Genomic DNA, 14,965 nt, shown 5'->3' with positions numbered 1-14,965 from the left:
AAAAGAGACCATGGAATGAGGAGTGAGGAGCTCGGGTCCCACCCTCAGGATATTCCACCAACATTAACTCTCTTTCAGGCCAGCACCGTCTGTGCCATCTGCCGGGGTCTAGCCGTTTTCACAGCTCTCGCCTCTGCGGTGTGATGGGTGGGTTGGGAGGGGATGCAGGGAAGACGTGTCTCCAGAGAGCTCCTCACCACTGGCCGGATATCTGTCACGCTGCCTGTCTTGTGCCTGAAGTCCCCCCATGAGCACCATTCCATTGAGTTTCCCGTGGTCTCACATTAAAGTAGAATGCCAGAGGAAGGATAACACCTAATAACTTGCTGGTGAATGACTCACCAGGTTCTAGTTAAATGGGTAGGGGGTTCAGGGGAAATGGGCCAGTTGCTCTGAGTGGAGGCTTCTGGGAAAGAGCGGGACTACAGCTAGAGCAGATAGGATGGCAGAGACAGCTTTGCCAAACTCAGAACCATGTAAGCTGGTGCTGGAAGGGACCCCAGAGATGCCAGAGAAGGGACTGCCTTGCCCAGGGACACTGAGCCAATGGGGGACAGAGCCAGACAGACCTGGCCTGTTAGAACTCTTTCAAGAGCCCAGTGTAATCATGGGTCATCTTATCCCTCACCTCAAGCCTCCTCTTTTCGTGAAGAGGTCCTGCAACTTGGTTGAATCTCTGCTTCAAGAAGAGGTGACTTTCTGCAGAAAGTTTAAAGTGGGCTCTATTTGTGTGGTCGTTAAACATCTTCTGAAGGTCTCCTGGGAACAGATGCTAAGGCAGGCTCTGGGAAGACAAGGATGGGGAGAACGCTCTCCTTGTTCTTGTGGAGTTCACAATCCAGGGGGCAACGCACAAGGTAAAGCACAAAAGCTAAGATACAGTGTGAGCAAGAGCTCTCTGGGAGCTGGAGAGGGGGATGCCTCTGGTCAGGAAGAAGCTGCCCCCAGCTCTTCTAGGGAAAGTCAGGGTTGGGGATGCTTGAGCTGGGAACTGAAGAATGAGTTTGCTAAGCATATCGAGGAGGTGGGAGTGGGGGGAGGTATAGGCATTCCACATAGAGGAGACATCTCAGGTGGGAGGGGGCATAGCCCTTCCAGAACCTGTAAATATGGTTGAATCACGATTACTGAAAGAGTGTGTTTAAGGGAGGGCCAAGAGACAGCCCAGAATGGGGGGCTGGGCCAGGCCATAAAAGCCATTGAGCATGGCAACACTAAAGGGTTTGGACTTACCTCCTGAGGGCAGTGGGGAGCCATTGAAAAGTTTTATTAGTCAATCAATGCTAACTGTCCAATAAGCAACCCCTAACATGTTAATGGCTTAACCTCAAAGGTTCAATTCTACTCCAGTGAAGTCTGCTGAGACCTCCGGAGTCTGCAGCGGGAGGGGAGAGAAAGACGGAGAAAGCACACCAGCTCATAGCGCCCTCAGCCTGGAAGTGGCACATATAGTTCTACTCGTAGTCTGTCGGCCGGAAACAGTCACATGGCCCCAGCCTACCTGCAAAGGAGGCTGGGAAATGTCGGGAGGCACAGGCGTGCCTGGAGAGCATGAACAGCTGCCACAGGAGACTTTAGTCAGGAGAGTGCTGTGCTCTGATGTGTGATTTGGGATGTTCACTCTGGCAGTGGACTGAGGAGGGAGTTAAAGGGCTGCAAGCGTGGAGAAGGAGGCCGGACAGGAGGCTCTTCCAATTGTCTGGTGACAGAGCTCTCCCTGCTCCCCAGTCCTCTGCAGACTGCAGCGGGGTGAGCCTTCAGGGAAGGAAGGTGGGTGGAGACTGCCATGAGGGAGGCAGACGGCTCAGGGGCGATGGGAGGTCAGTGACGGGTGCAATGGGCAGCCGCACGTAGGGCTGCAGGGCTCGCAGTGGGCCTGACTGAGCTGGGGGTGTTATTGGCCTCTTCAGAGTTCAGGGCCTCCCTGAGTGTGAGCTGTGCCGAGGCAGGCCTCCTGCCTTTAACCCCGTGTTCTCGGTGCTCTGGAGGTCCTCACTTACCATTTGGAGCGAGTGAGCACGTGGTAAATGAAACCGTGGGTGGAGTGAAGGGGCTTGGAGGAAGAAGGGAGCTGGATGGAAGCATCCCTGGGAAAGAGGAGCCTTGAATAGCCGGTCTTCCAAGGTAATAACACTTCTCTAGTGTTCCTAAGCTTCACTGCCACCTGTTTGTAGCTCTGAGGAGTAATGCAAGCTGCCACTTCAGAAGGACTGTCAGGTACTTTCAGAGGAAGCGTTTGCTCATGAACTTCTGCATAGCTGTGCTCATTTTAACCCAGTGCCTGGCTGTGTCCCCACTGCCATCTTCCACTGGTAATACCATGGGGACAGCAGGCCTCCTGCCCAGCCTTTGCTCTCCTGGTTGCCCTGTCTGATGTCAGGCTCTCATGCCAACCTAAGGAATAGATGTCCCAAAGCTGGCAGCGGGGAGGAAGAGACCTGAGTTCTGGTTTAAACTAGGCTGCTAACTTCCTGGATGATCTTGCAAAGTCATCCTGTATTTCTGGGCTTCAGTCTCTTCTGTTGGGTGGGCGTGGGGATTTTAAATGAGAGATCTTCAAGCTCTGACATTGCCAGCTCCACAGGATGGAAACTGAATATCCTAAGGGCCCAGCAATTTTCAGAACACTGCTTTTTCAACTAGAGGCAGGAATACCGGGAGGCATATTGGGAGTTTCCAGAGGTGGTATGGGCGTGGCAGAGCTCACCGGTTTTTCCTGGGGCTGCAGAAAATGGGGGGTGTGGGTCTCACGTGTGGGCCTCTTCCTTCTCTTGCCTCTTTGGGAAATGAACCCCTTTGAGAAATGGGTGAGAGCCACAGGCCATCTCTCCAGAAAAGCACATGGCATGCACAGAACCATGTACCAGACGCACACTCTCTTTTACGTTTAATTTTAGGGGCTCATGGCCTCCCTAAAATGCAGCTGGGCTATCTGCCTGCTTTTCTCTCCCTAGTGGGTTCTGGGTTCCTTTTACAAATCCAGTGCTTGCTCCTGAGCCAAGTTGTGGAAGAGCTTCAGGAGCCGAAGGAAAGTCCTCAGAGGTGTTTGCTTTGACCTCACAAGGGATTGGATGAGGCCTCTCTAAAGAGAGGCAGAAAATCAGTGCAAATTTATATGGTGACAGCTGAAGGCACTTGATAGGTGGGGTGTGTGTGTGCTTGTCTGAGAGAGAAAGTTGGGGGGCAATGTGGGTGTATTGGCACTCTTACCTTGATAACATGTCTTCTGGGAGGGATTCTCTACTTTCTTGTAATTAAGCTTTTTATTTTGAGATAATTAGAGATTCGCATGCAGTTATAAAAAATAATACAGAGGAATCCCTTGTATCCTTAACCTAGTTTTCCCCTTTGGCAATATCTTGCAAAATTATAATACAGTATCACAGTTAGGATATTGATATTGATACAGTCAAGATGCAGAATATTTCCAACACTGCATGGATCTCTCCTGTAGCCCTTTTATAGCCACGGCCACTTCCCTTCTCTGCTCTCATTCTCTACTTAACCTCTGAAAACTAATAATCTGTTCTTCATTTCCATAATTTTATCATTTCAAGACTGTTATATAAATGCAATAATACAGTATATGTGTAACTTTCTGGGATTGGCTTTTTTCACTCAGTGTAATTCCCTGGAGATTCATCCAGGTTGATACATTTACCAGTAGTTTGTTCCCTTTTATTGCTGAGTAGTATTCCACAGTATGGATGGACCACAGTTAGTTTAACCATTTATGCATTCAAGGGCATCTGGATTCCTCTTTGACTCATTGGTTATTTAGAAGTATGTTGATTTGTTTCCAAGTGTTTAGAGGTTTTCCTGTTATCTTGCTGTTATTGATTTCTAGTTGGATTCCTTTGAGGTCAGAGAACACTCTCTATATGAAACAGAGAATGAATTCTGTATGAAAATTCAATTCTTTTGAATTCACTGAGATTTGTTTTATGGCCCAGGATATAGTCTATCTTGGCATTTGTTCTGTGGGCACTTGAGAAGAATGTACATTCTGCTGTTGTTGGGTGGAGTGTTTTGTAAATGTTGATTAGATTCTGTTGGCTGATGGTGTTGTTGAGTTATTCTATATCCTTGCTGATTGCCTAGTTATTTTATTAATTTTGAGAGAGGAGTGTTGAAGTCTGCAAATATAATTGTGGATTTATGTATTTTTCTTTTCAGTTCTATCAGGTTTCGCTTCACATATTTTGTATCTCTTTTGTTTGGTGCATGTGAATTTAGGATTTCTTGGTGGATTAATCCTTCATCATTATATAATATTCCTCTCTGTGCTCACTTCGGCGGCACATATACTAAAATTGGAACAATACAGAGAAGATTAGCATGGCCCCTGTGCAAGGATGACACACAAATTCATGAAGTGGTCCGTATTTTTGTTAAAATGGTTGTGGTCATTCTATCTATCTCTAATAGTGTCAACAATAAAAATAAAGTTAAAAAAATATTCCTCTCTGCCTCTGGTAATTTTTTTCCCCCTGAAGTCTAATTTATCTCATATTGATATAACCATTTTTGCTTTCTTGTGATTAATGTTTACATGATATATACATTTTCATCCTTTTACGTTCAACCTGCCTATATCATTTTACTTGAAATGAATTTCTTATTAACAGAATAGTGGGTCATGTTTTTAAATGATATTTTTATTTAATATTTATTTATTTTTAGATAAATAACAAGGATTTACTGTATAGTACAGAGAACTATATTCAATATCTGGTAATAATCTATAATGGAAAAGAATCTGAAAAAATATATATGTTTAACTGAACCATGTTGCTGTACACCTGAAACTAAGACAATATTGTAAATCAACTATACTTCAATTTAAAAAAAAAAAAAGAAAGAGAAAATCGTCACCAAAAAACAGAAAGTCAGTCTTAATCATGTGCATTTCTAACTTATGTGGACTGACCAGATCAAAGATAATTTAGAATATCAATGGCCATTATGGGGAACATTTGAAATCCCCAAACTTAATTTCCTTAAAACTGAATTGGGCTACAATAGCTCAAAAACTTCCAGAACAGAGTTCAATACTTATTTCTATTGGTAGTTTGAGGCTTCCCTATGTTATCAGGAGTCTAAAATTGCCTCACTGAAAAATAAGATTTTAAGATTAATGGGGCAAACAAATTATTAAAGAAAGATAAAATGGCTCCCAAAGCCTTAGGCTCTTCTTCTTGGCTTTTTTGTCTCAGATTCTCCTTTGGCACCATCTTGTCTCTCTCTTTGGCCCCTCATGTCCAGACTCCACCTCCACCACCATCATACTTATTCCCTTCTACACTTCCTATGCCTCTTCTATACCCTCAATTCTCCCATATTAACTTTCTCGTCAAACTTTCCCTTTTCTCTAAAACCCTCCCCACTCTTTTCCTCTGAACTTGTCAGAAGCTTTCCCTTCAAAATTGAGCCTTCTGAGGATCCAGAGGCTAAACTTTTAATTCCTTGGACCAAAGGTGAACAGTGAGCCATTGTTAAAGATTTTTTCAAAGTAACTAGTTTCTCACAAATTTGCTGAGGAATTCAAACTTATCAACCTGGTTTCTCTGACTTATATCAGCTAGTTCATATGCTTGTCAGGGAATGCCAGGCCCAGCATTGGGTGAAAAACACAAATTGGGAAAATACTGAAAGGTCTCTAGCATGGTAAAGGGGAGACCAACCTGCTAATTTATCATATGATCAGGCTTGGGCAATAGCCAAATGACTTCGTCAAGCATAAATTGATATTTTTAGATTATTCACATTTAATGTAATTATTGATATTTTAGGGCCTCAGTATGCAATTTTATTTTTATATTTTGTTGTTGTTTGTTGTCTCTTTCATTTCTGTTTTCTTTTTCCTGATTTCTTGTGTGCTACCTAAACATTTTAAAGTATTCCACTTGGACTTATCTATAGTATTTTTCAGTTTATATTTTTCGTATTTTTTTTAGTGATATGTACATTATGTGTACATGACTTAACACAGTCTACTGGTGTCATCATTCTACCAATTCAAGTGAAATATAGAAACCTTACCACCCTTTATGTCTTTTTACCCTCCTTCTGATTATAATGTAATTGTCTTAAATATTTCCTCTACATTTAAAACCACATCAGACAGTGTTATAATTTTTGCTTCAACTGTCAAATATCATTTAGAAATTTAAGAGGAGAAATAAGTCAGTTGTATTTACCTACACTTTTGCTTAAGTGTATTTCTTCCTTCCCGATGTTCCAAGGTTTCTTCAGTTGTTTCTTTTCTTTTCTTTTTTTTCCTAAAGAACTTCTTTTAGCCACTCTTGGGGGTAGGTCTGTTGGCAACAAATTCTCTTAGTTTTCCTTCATCTGAGAATGACTTGATTTCCCCTTCATCCCTGAAGGATATTTTCACTGGATACAGTATAAGATTCTGGGTTGATAGTTCTTTTCACACTTGAAAAATGTTGTGCTACTTCTTTTTGGTCTCCATGGTTTCTGATGAGAAATCTGCTGTCATTCTAATTGTTTTCCCCATATCGGTAGGTGTCGTTTCTCTAGAACTGTTTTCAAGATTTTTTTCTATGTCTTTAGCTCTCAGAAGTTTGACTATGATGTGTCTTGTGGATTTCTTTCAGTTTATTTTGTTTAAGATTCTCTCATCTTGAATCTGTATGTTTGTGTCTTTTTCCAAATTTGAGAGGTTTTCAACTATTGAGCACTTTTTCAGTCCACCCTTTTTCTCCTCTCCTTTGAGACTCCAGTGACAAGAATGTGAGACTTTTTGTTGTATTACTATAAGTCCCTGAGGCTTTGTTTGTTTGTTTGTTTCAGTCTATTTTCTCTCTTTCTCAGTTTGGATAATTTTTATTGCTCTATCTTGCAGTTCATTGATTCTTTCCTCTGTTCTCTCCATTCTGCTGTTGAACCCATCCATTGAATTTGGTATTTCAGTTAATATATTTTTCATTTCTAAAGTTTCCATTGGTTCTTCTTTATATCTTATATTTCCTTTTTAGATTTTACATTGGTTTCAAACATGTTCATAGTTGCTTGTTGAAACATTTTTATGATGGCTGCTTTAATATCTCTGTCAGATAATTCTAACATCTCTGTCATCTTGGAGTTGGCATTTACTGACTGTTTTTTTTCATTCAGTTTAAGGTTTTCCTGGTTCTTTAAGATAAGTGATTTTTTATTGAAATGTGGACATTTTGGGTAATATGTTTTGAGACTCTAGATCTTACTTAAAACTTCCACTTTGGCTGGCTTTTTTTTTTCAACATGCTCCAGAGGGGAGTTTGGGGGCCCTGGTTTATTACTGCCAGGTGGGGTTGAAGTCCAGGTGTCCCACTCGGCCTCTACAAATTCCTTTCTGGTTAGGAAGGGTTGGAATGCCTAGTTACTGGTCCCCTTGTGACCTCCACTGACACCACAGGGGTTGAGGGTGGCCTCTTTACTGCTGAGCAGTAGTAAAACCCCTGACTCTCCACTAGGCCTCCTCTAACACCACTCTAGTGGGGAGGGGTTAGGGTGACTCATTACTGCTGGGCGGGAGTGGGAGTCAAGGCTGCACTGGGCCTTTGCTAGCATGGATGGGAGTGGGACCACAGTTTTTTTTTTTTTTTTTTTTTTTGGCAGTGTTTGACTGGATTAGAGAAGTTATTGTATAGAAATTTGTCTTTCTAGGCTTCCCCTTTCCTAGTCTTTTGGCTAGAAAGAACAGGCTTGGGCTTCCCTGGTGGTGCAGTGGTTGAGAATCTGCCTGCCAATGCAGGGGACACGGGTTCGAGTCCTGGTCTGGGAAGATCCCACATGCCGCGGAGCAACTAGGCCTGTGAGCCACAATTACTGAGCCTGCGCATCTGGAGCCTGTGCTCTGCAACAGGAGAGGCCGCGATAGTGAGAGGCCCGCGCACTGCGATGAAGAGTGGCCCCCACTTGCCACAACTAGAGAAAGTCCTCGCACAGAAACGAAGACCCAACACAGTCATAAATAAATACACAAATAAATAAAAATTAAAAAAAAAAAAAGAAAGAACAGGCTTTTGTTGGGGATTTTTTTGTCTGTGCCTATTGATATTTTCAGGTTGCCAGCTTCTTCAGCTCCAAATCTGGGATATATGAGGCCAAAAGAAAACCCACCATCCAGAAACTTCACCATCCTATCTTCCTCAGGTCCCAAGGTCCCTAGCTAGTTGCTTCTCTTTACCTTTCAGATTCACATGATGTTTGTTTTATGTATAATATCCAGGGTTTTTAGTTGTACTTAGGGGGAGGCATAGGGCAAAGTGTGTCTATTCCATCTTCCCAGAAGTGGAAATCCTCTCTACTTCTTTTTCTTTACTACTTTTTAGCAATATTGAGAATGTAGTACATGTATTTGGGAAAGTTTTAAACAGTACAAAAGAGATACATGAAAAGTTCCCTTTCAAGTCCTGTGTTCTGGAGTGGCCACATGGTTCTTCTACCAGTGGCAGTCACTGTTACCAGTGCTTGTGTGTCCTTTTCAAGAGAGTCTTTGTGTGTGTGTGTGTGTGTGTGTGTGTGTGTGTGTCTTTCTATACTTGGTAGTGGCACCAACTTAAACTCCATTAACCATGGATGAGAACAGTTATACACACTCTGGTTCAGCAGCACTGTGTATATTTAAGCATATTTGCCAACCTAATATATGAACAACTGGATTGCATTATAGTTTTAATGTGCATTTCCTGCCATGTGTGAGGATGAGCATCATTTCTGATGTATAAAATACATTTGTGTTTCCTGCTTTGTGGTCTGACAATTTAATTTCTTCTTTATTGTACATTTCTCTATTGGGTTGTTGGCATTTCTTACAGACCTGCACAGGTTTGCACATGCACATTATTTATGTAGCAAGGAAATGTGCCCTATGCCTGTCATATATGTTGCCAATATTTTGTTCCTATTTTTTCCATTTTCTTTTGACTTTATTGTATTTTATGGTATTAGATATTTAAAAAATTTTGAACTCAGATGTAGCCTTTTTAAAAATGACATTTGAATTTGGTTCATGTTTTGAAAGTTCTTCCTAGTTCAAGATTATTACAAATATTCTCCCACATTTTTCTTTTAGATCTTTTCATAGTTGCATCTTTTGTTTAGGTCCTTGATACATGTGATCCAAAAATTTTTTAGATCATTCCTGAATTGTCTCAACACAATTACTTGAAAGGTCTATCTTGTCCCTGGTGGTTTGAAATGCCACCTTGATTTATTGTGGGTCTTCTCTGTGTAGGTGCTTATCTGCTTTGTCAGCAAATTACCAATGGCAGCTGGTGGCCTGGGGAGGCTGTGCTGAGGTGATCTCGGAGCCATCTGCAAGGAAAGAAGCACTTTTGGAGAGGGATAAGGAGCAAGGGTGGCTGATTCTCCCCACCTTGGACTGCTCTGTTTTGGTCTCATGAAAATGGGCTGAGCCTGTTTCAGGGATGTTTTCCAGCCATCTTGCCCCCTGATGGTAAGAGGCCCCTCTGTCTGTTCCTCTTGTAAATCACAGGTCCTGCTCTTCTCTTAAATATCTCCTGCATCCACCCCTCATCCCTATTCCCCTCTTCTGTCCTTGACACCTCTTCACTTCAGGCCTTTACTATTATGGCCTAGTTTTTGAGTACCCTCCTAAATGTTTGTTTTAGTTATCTCTTGCTACCAAGCAAATCAACACAAATTTAGTTGCTTGAAACAACACACATTTATTATCTCATAGACTTATTATTGCTGTGGACCACGAGTCCTGGCACATCTTAGCTAAGTCCTGGCCTTCAGGGCTCTCATGAAGCTGCAATCAAGGTGTCATCCAGGGCTGGGTTCTCATCAGGAGGCTCAATTGGGGAAGGATCCATTTCCTTTTTCATGTGGTTGTTGTGGCTGTGGGATTCATGGAAGCTTGCTTCATCAAAGCCAGAAAGGGAGAAAGAGTGTCTCTAGTGCCCGGTTACTATTAAAATGGAGCAAAATAATGTAACGTGATTGCAGGAATGACATCCCATCATCTTTGCCATATTGTACTGGTTAGAAGTCATACCACGTTCAAAGGTATGATCACCCGGAGGCAGGTCTTGTGGGATGCCCTTGGAATCTGTCCTCCACATGGGTTGTTTTCTACTCTAGTCCACACTTCACTGTGGAGCCAGATTAATTTTCTTAAAGCACATCCCTGACCTTACTAGTCTTCTACTCAAAAGTCTGCATTAGTTAAAATTCATACAAAATGTTCTTATATTAGCATTTAAGGCTTTCTCCAGGAGCTGTCTGGCAGTTATCTGTCAAAATTGCCAGTGCACAAAGCCTTTGACCCAGACTATATCCCAGATCTCTACTCCCACACAAGTGAAATAATGAATGCACAAATGTAAGCACTGCAGAATTGTTAGAAATAACAAAAGATTGGAAACAACCCAAATGGGAGGGGCTGGTTGAATACATTACTGTACATCCAATCAGTGGAATACTACACAGCCACAAGATGGACGAGGCAGCTCTTGATAAATTCATGTGGAGTGATCTACACCAGTGATTCTCAGAGCGTGGTTCCTTGACCAGCAGTATCACCTGAGAACTTGTTGGAAAGAAACAAAGAAGAACTACAAAAACAACCCCCAAATAATTTACAAAATGTCAATAAGCACATACATGTCAACAGTTACTTTAAATGTAAATGGAGTAAATGCCCCAATCAAAACACAGAGTGACTGAATGGATACAAAAACAAGACCCCTACATATGCTGGGAAAGTGACTTTTCACTGTATATCCTTTTGTACCTTTTGAATTTGAACCACTTAATGTATTACTTATGTAAAATATTAAAATACAAAAGCCCCATCCGTCAGACCTCATTAGCTTTCTCTTTCACCTCTCACATGGCCTGTTCACACCAGTCAGACTTGCCTCTTCACTATCCCTTGGGTTAGGGTCGCATTTCCTGGCCATGGGCCATCGCTTATGTACGTGCCCCCAACTGGAATTCCCTTTACTCTTCTCTGTATAATTAAAGCCAACTCAAAGGTCAGGCCCAGATGCCGCCTCCTTTGGGGATTTGCCTGACCCCCGCCCTGCAGGCAGGATTAACTGGCACTTCTCCTCAGCTTCCCCAGCCTGTGCCTTTCTTCTGCCCACTGCCTGGCTGTCTTCTTTAATAGAATGGCAGCTCTCTGCAGGCAGGGACTCGGCCTCACACATCATTGTGACCTCAGCACCCAGCATAGCCTGCAAGTTGATACCTAAGAATCTTTTAGTGAATAACTGAGTGAGCAAGTGAATGATGGACACAGAGATGGGGACATAGGGACACAGGGTGAGCTGGAGAGTGAACAGACCTAAGAGTGGGAATTGTCAGAGAGGAGAAGAATGAATCTGGGCAGGAAAGATGGGGAGAGGTTGCGGGGAGAATCTGCTGGTGGCTGGGCTTTCTACCGGCTTAGGTTGGGGGATGAGCCATCATCAGTGCCCTGGGGGGTGGGGTGGGGAGGACACCTTGACCTGGGGGCCCATGAGATTCATTTCGTTTTATTGGAGGGGGGAGTTCTTTTAAAAATGCAGATGAGCTTTGGAGGGGCAGTGATTGAGGGGTAGAATGTGTGCCTTAAAAAGACCTCACACAGACTGGCAGAAGGGCAGGCTGCCCTCCCAAGGGGGTTATTTTGATTACAGTCAAGTCGAGGTGAAGTTATTTTTTAATATTAAAAAGAATATGCCCCCCCATGGCCACTCTGTCCCTAACCTCCCTCCATCTCGAGAAAGCATCTGACATTTCCTGCACATTTTAACTTTCTAACCAAATAATGAAATAATCATGTTGGCTCCTCAGTCACAGGATTCATTTTCTCTCATTCCTGGGCTTCAAAATTCATCTCATATTTTAATCTGTTTTGAGCTCTTTTCAATTGCCTTGGAGATAGAGCCAAAGGTTCCTTGAACTCCTATTGCCTGCCGTTGTTTGGTTTTGCTTCCTGTGGGGTATTCTCTTTAATAACACGGTCTGTCCTGCAGCAGCGGCAGGAATTCTAGGGCGGTTGGGGCTGGGCCTCACACTTCGTGGCTTCCTGACAGTAAATTAATGCCCACATTCCGACTCTGGGCATTCTCATTTTCTGCCTTCCTCTTGAATGGTACCCTCCCTTCTCAATTGTATTAATGTTTAAAAGCCCAGCCTCCCATAGAAATTCTCTCCCAACTACTCTAGGCCGCATGATCCTTCCCTCCTCTGAGCATCAAGTAAACACACAAAACACAACGGCAATAACAACCAGCATTTCGGAGCCTAAATATCTTTCAGGCACATTCTGAGCACTGTTATGGGTTAATTCATTTGATTCCACACTCTCCTCTAAGGTAGTATTAGTTTTAGTGTCCCCATTATTTTGATGAGTAGACTGAGGTAAAGAGAGAGTCCATAACTTGTCCAAGCGCTGCAACACACCTAAGGTCAGTTTCATGCAGTTGAACTCTTGGTTTTCCTGTTTCATGTGTGCACGTCATAGCTTCCCAACCAGACAGCAGGCCCTCAGGGTGGGCGCTGCACCCTTCTAGGTGCTGTGCGAGGTGGTGTCATTGTAAATACTTGTTGGTTGTTTGAGCTCCTTGTCTCATGAAAGACCAGAGAGGGCGCTGGTTTGGAGCAGGAGGCAGGGGGCCGTCTGTACATTTCTTAGAGCCATTTGGGGTGGTAGGTGGAGTTGCTTGAGAACTTACCCACGCTTCTTGTTTGGGGTAGGGAGTGGCAAAAGGACATGGTGTGGTGCAGGTGGCAAGGCTTCTCCTTGGGGGCATGAAACCATGTGTGCTGTAGCATTGTTGGAGAGAGTTGGGTGCCCATCAAGGAGCACGCTGTGACTCTGGGGAGAGACGAGCTCACTGCCAAGGGTCCCCCTTATGAAAATGAGAAGGGCTCCTATGTGGGAAGTCCTTGGCAGTGGGGAGGGACCAGAGTCAGCTCTCTGTCCCAGGGGTTCCTCTCTGGCACTGGGGTCTGGTCCTTCAGTTGGGTTGTCTTTGTTCCATAAAGATGACAACCCAGGCAGGCATTTCACCTCTTCAAGTCTCAATTATCTCATCTGTAAAAGGGGGAGAAATACCCAAACCTGCCTTCCTTGTGGCAGAGCATTGGGAAGGGCAACTGAGAGTGTACGCATCAGGAACAAAAGCTTCATGGCAGGTAGGACTGGAATTACATCATTGGAGACAATTTCTCTCTGGGTCTCTCTTCCTGACATACTGTCTGATGGACCTGTATGTTTGTCCAGACTTGTTAACTCTGTGTAGCTTCGGCTTCTCCCTTTCTGTCCCTGGCACCTCGCATGAGCCCTTCTGGGGCTGTCTTTTCCTCCACATCAGGGTTCTGAGACCTCTCTGTGCAGTTGAATCCCCTGGATGCTTCTGATGCCCGAGGCTTACCCCCAGAGGTTCTGACCCCATGGTCTTGGGCGCATCCTGGGCTTGGTATTTCTTAAAGGCTTCCCAAAGATTCCAGTGTGCCCCTGCATTGAGACCTACGCTCCACAGCATGCTGAGGCACAGGGCATGAATGGAGAGAAGAGAGAGGAGAGAGGGTCTATCAGAATCTCAATGCTCCTAGTAAAAATTTTTGAAAATCATGTTTGTTAGATGCTATGTTTTAGGCCTGATACTGAATGTATTTTGCAAGGTCAAATAAAATTGAGTACATTAAATTTTTATATTTAGCAAAAGACTGTACAGGTGAGTTAGCATGAATCCCCTCGGGGATCTGAGGGTTGAGACCCTGGAGGAGCTGGGAAGCAGGGGGCAGCAGCAGACCTGGATCCGGGAAGCCTGGTTACCAAGGCTGACTCCATCACTCACTTGCGAATATTCACACCTATCTCACAGAATCATTGTGAGGGGCAACGAGATCACTCATGAAACCTTTTTGAGAAACCAATATTTCTGTAGAAATAAAAATATTGCATAAAAGCAATTGTGTTTTGTATTCTGTCGACTGTGACTCTCTGGACATCATTCTTTAGGAGTTCTGCCTGACACGGGGAGACCAGATGTCCCAAATTCCCGGTCTCCCGCGCAGGTTTACCCCACCATGTGCATTCCAGACCTCATCCACTCCTGGCACCGCTGACCAGCCCTTCCCCTCCCCAGCTGCCGTCTTCAAATTCCATTGCCCTCCACTGGCTTCTTCCCCTCCGGACAGAAACATATCCCTCTCTCCCACAGTAAAAAGAAAATACACCTGTGACCCTTGGGCCCCCTCTTCCTTCCACCTTTGCCTTACAACTAGGTTTCTGGGACATGTAACTCATGTGGAGACTCCCCTTTCCTCACTCCCTTCTCCCTCTGTTCTGGCAGAGGCCACCCATTTCCCATGGCCGCCAGCTACTCCATCCTTGTCTACCTGAGGTCTCTGCCGTAGGTGCCCTGTGGACCACTCCCTTCATGACACACTCCCCTTCCTCTGGCTCCCTCACCTCCTCCCTTCCCCTCTCACCCTCACCCTCAACTTTGCCTGATCACCTAACCTTAGGGATTCCATTTCCTAAATATTTCTCATACCTGTAGACTCCCTTCAGTGCCCACCACCCCTACCTTGGTTCAGCCCCTCTCTCACCTGGACTACCTCTCACCTGGCCTATTGGTCCAGCCTCTTAAGGTGTCCTGACCTCCCTCCCCGGCTGCCTCTGCCCTCCAGGGTCAAGTTTAATACAAAGCCCTTTGTGATGTGGACCTTGCCTACATCTCCAGATGCATCTCTTCCAACTCTTCCTTTCACATTTGCATTCATTCCCCAAATCTGTCCTGGTGCGTCATGGCTCTGGGGTTTTACATGTCTTGTAACATCCCCGTAAAACCTTCCCTGCCCACCACTGCCCGAACCTCATGCTGGAAAAATGTTCATCTTATAAATCCCAGCTCAACTGTCAGATCCCTCAAGGAGCCTCCCCTGGCTCCTCTGTTCCATCCCCCAGTGGGCTTAGTCTCACCTTGCCTTG

The 14,965-nt window shown here is 44.3% G+C and overlaps 1 protein-coding gene and 1 non-coding gene across 9 annotated transcripts in view; both read left to right on the top strand.

The window, feature by feature from the left end:
- ZBTB7C (zinc finger and BTB domain containing 7C) overlaps positions 1–14,965 on the top strand; it is a 373,598-nt gene that overhangs the window by 38,698 nt on the left and 319,935 nt on the right. The window lies entirely within an intron of this gene.
- LOC118880422 lies at positions 4,284–4,390 on the top strand. The gene has a single exon (XR_005016294.1). It is a non-coding gene; the product is annotated as a U6 spliceosomal RNA (small nuclear RNA).

Source organism: Balaenoptera musculus, chromosome 14 (assembly GCF_009873245.2).
Source record: "Balaenoptera musculus isolate JJ_BM4_2016_0621 chromosome 14, mBalMus1.pri.v3, whole genome shotgun sequence".
Classification (NCBI taxonomy): Eukaryota; Metazoa; Chordata; class Mammalia; order Artiodactyla; family Balaenopteridae; genus Balaenoptera; species Balaenoptera musculus.
This window is presented reverse-complemented; position numbering and strand designations above follow the sequence as displayed.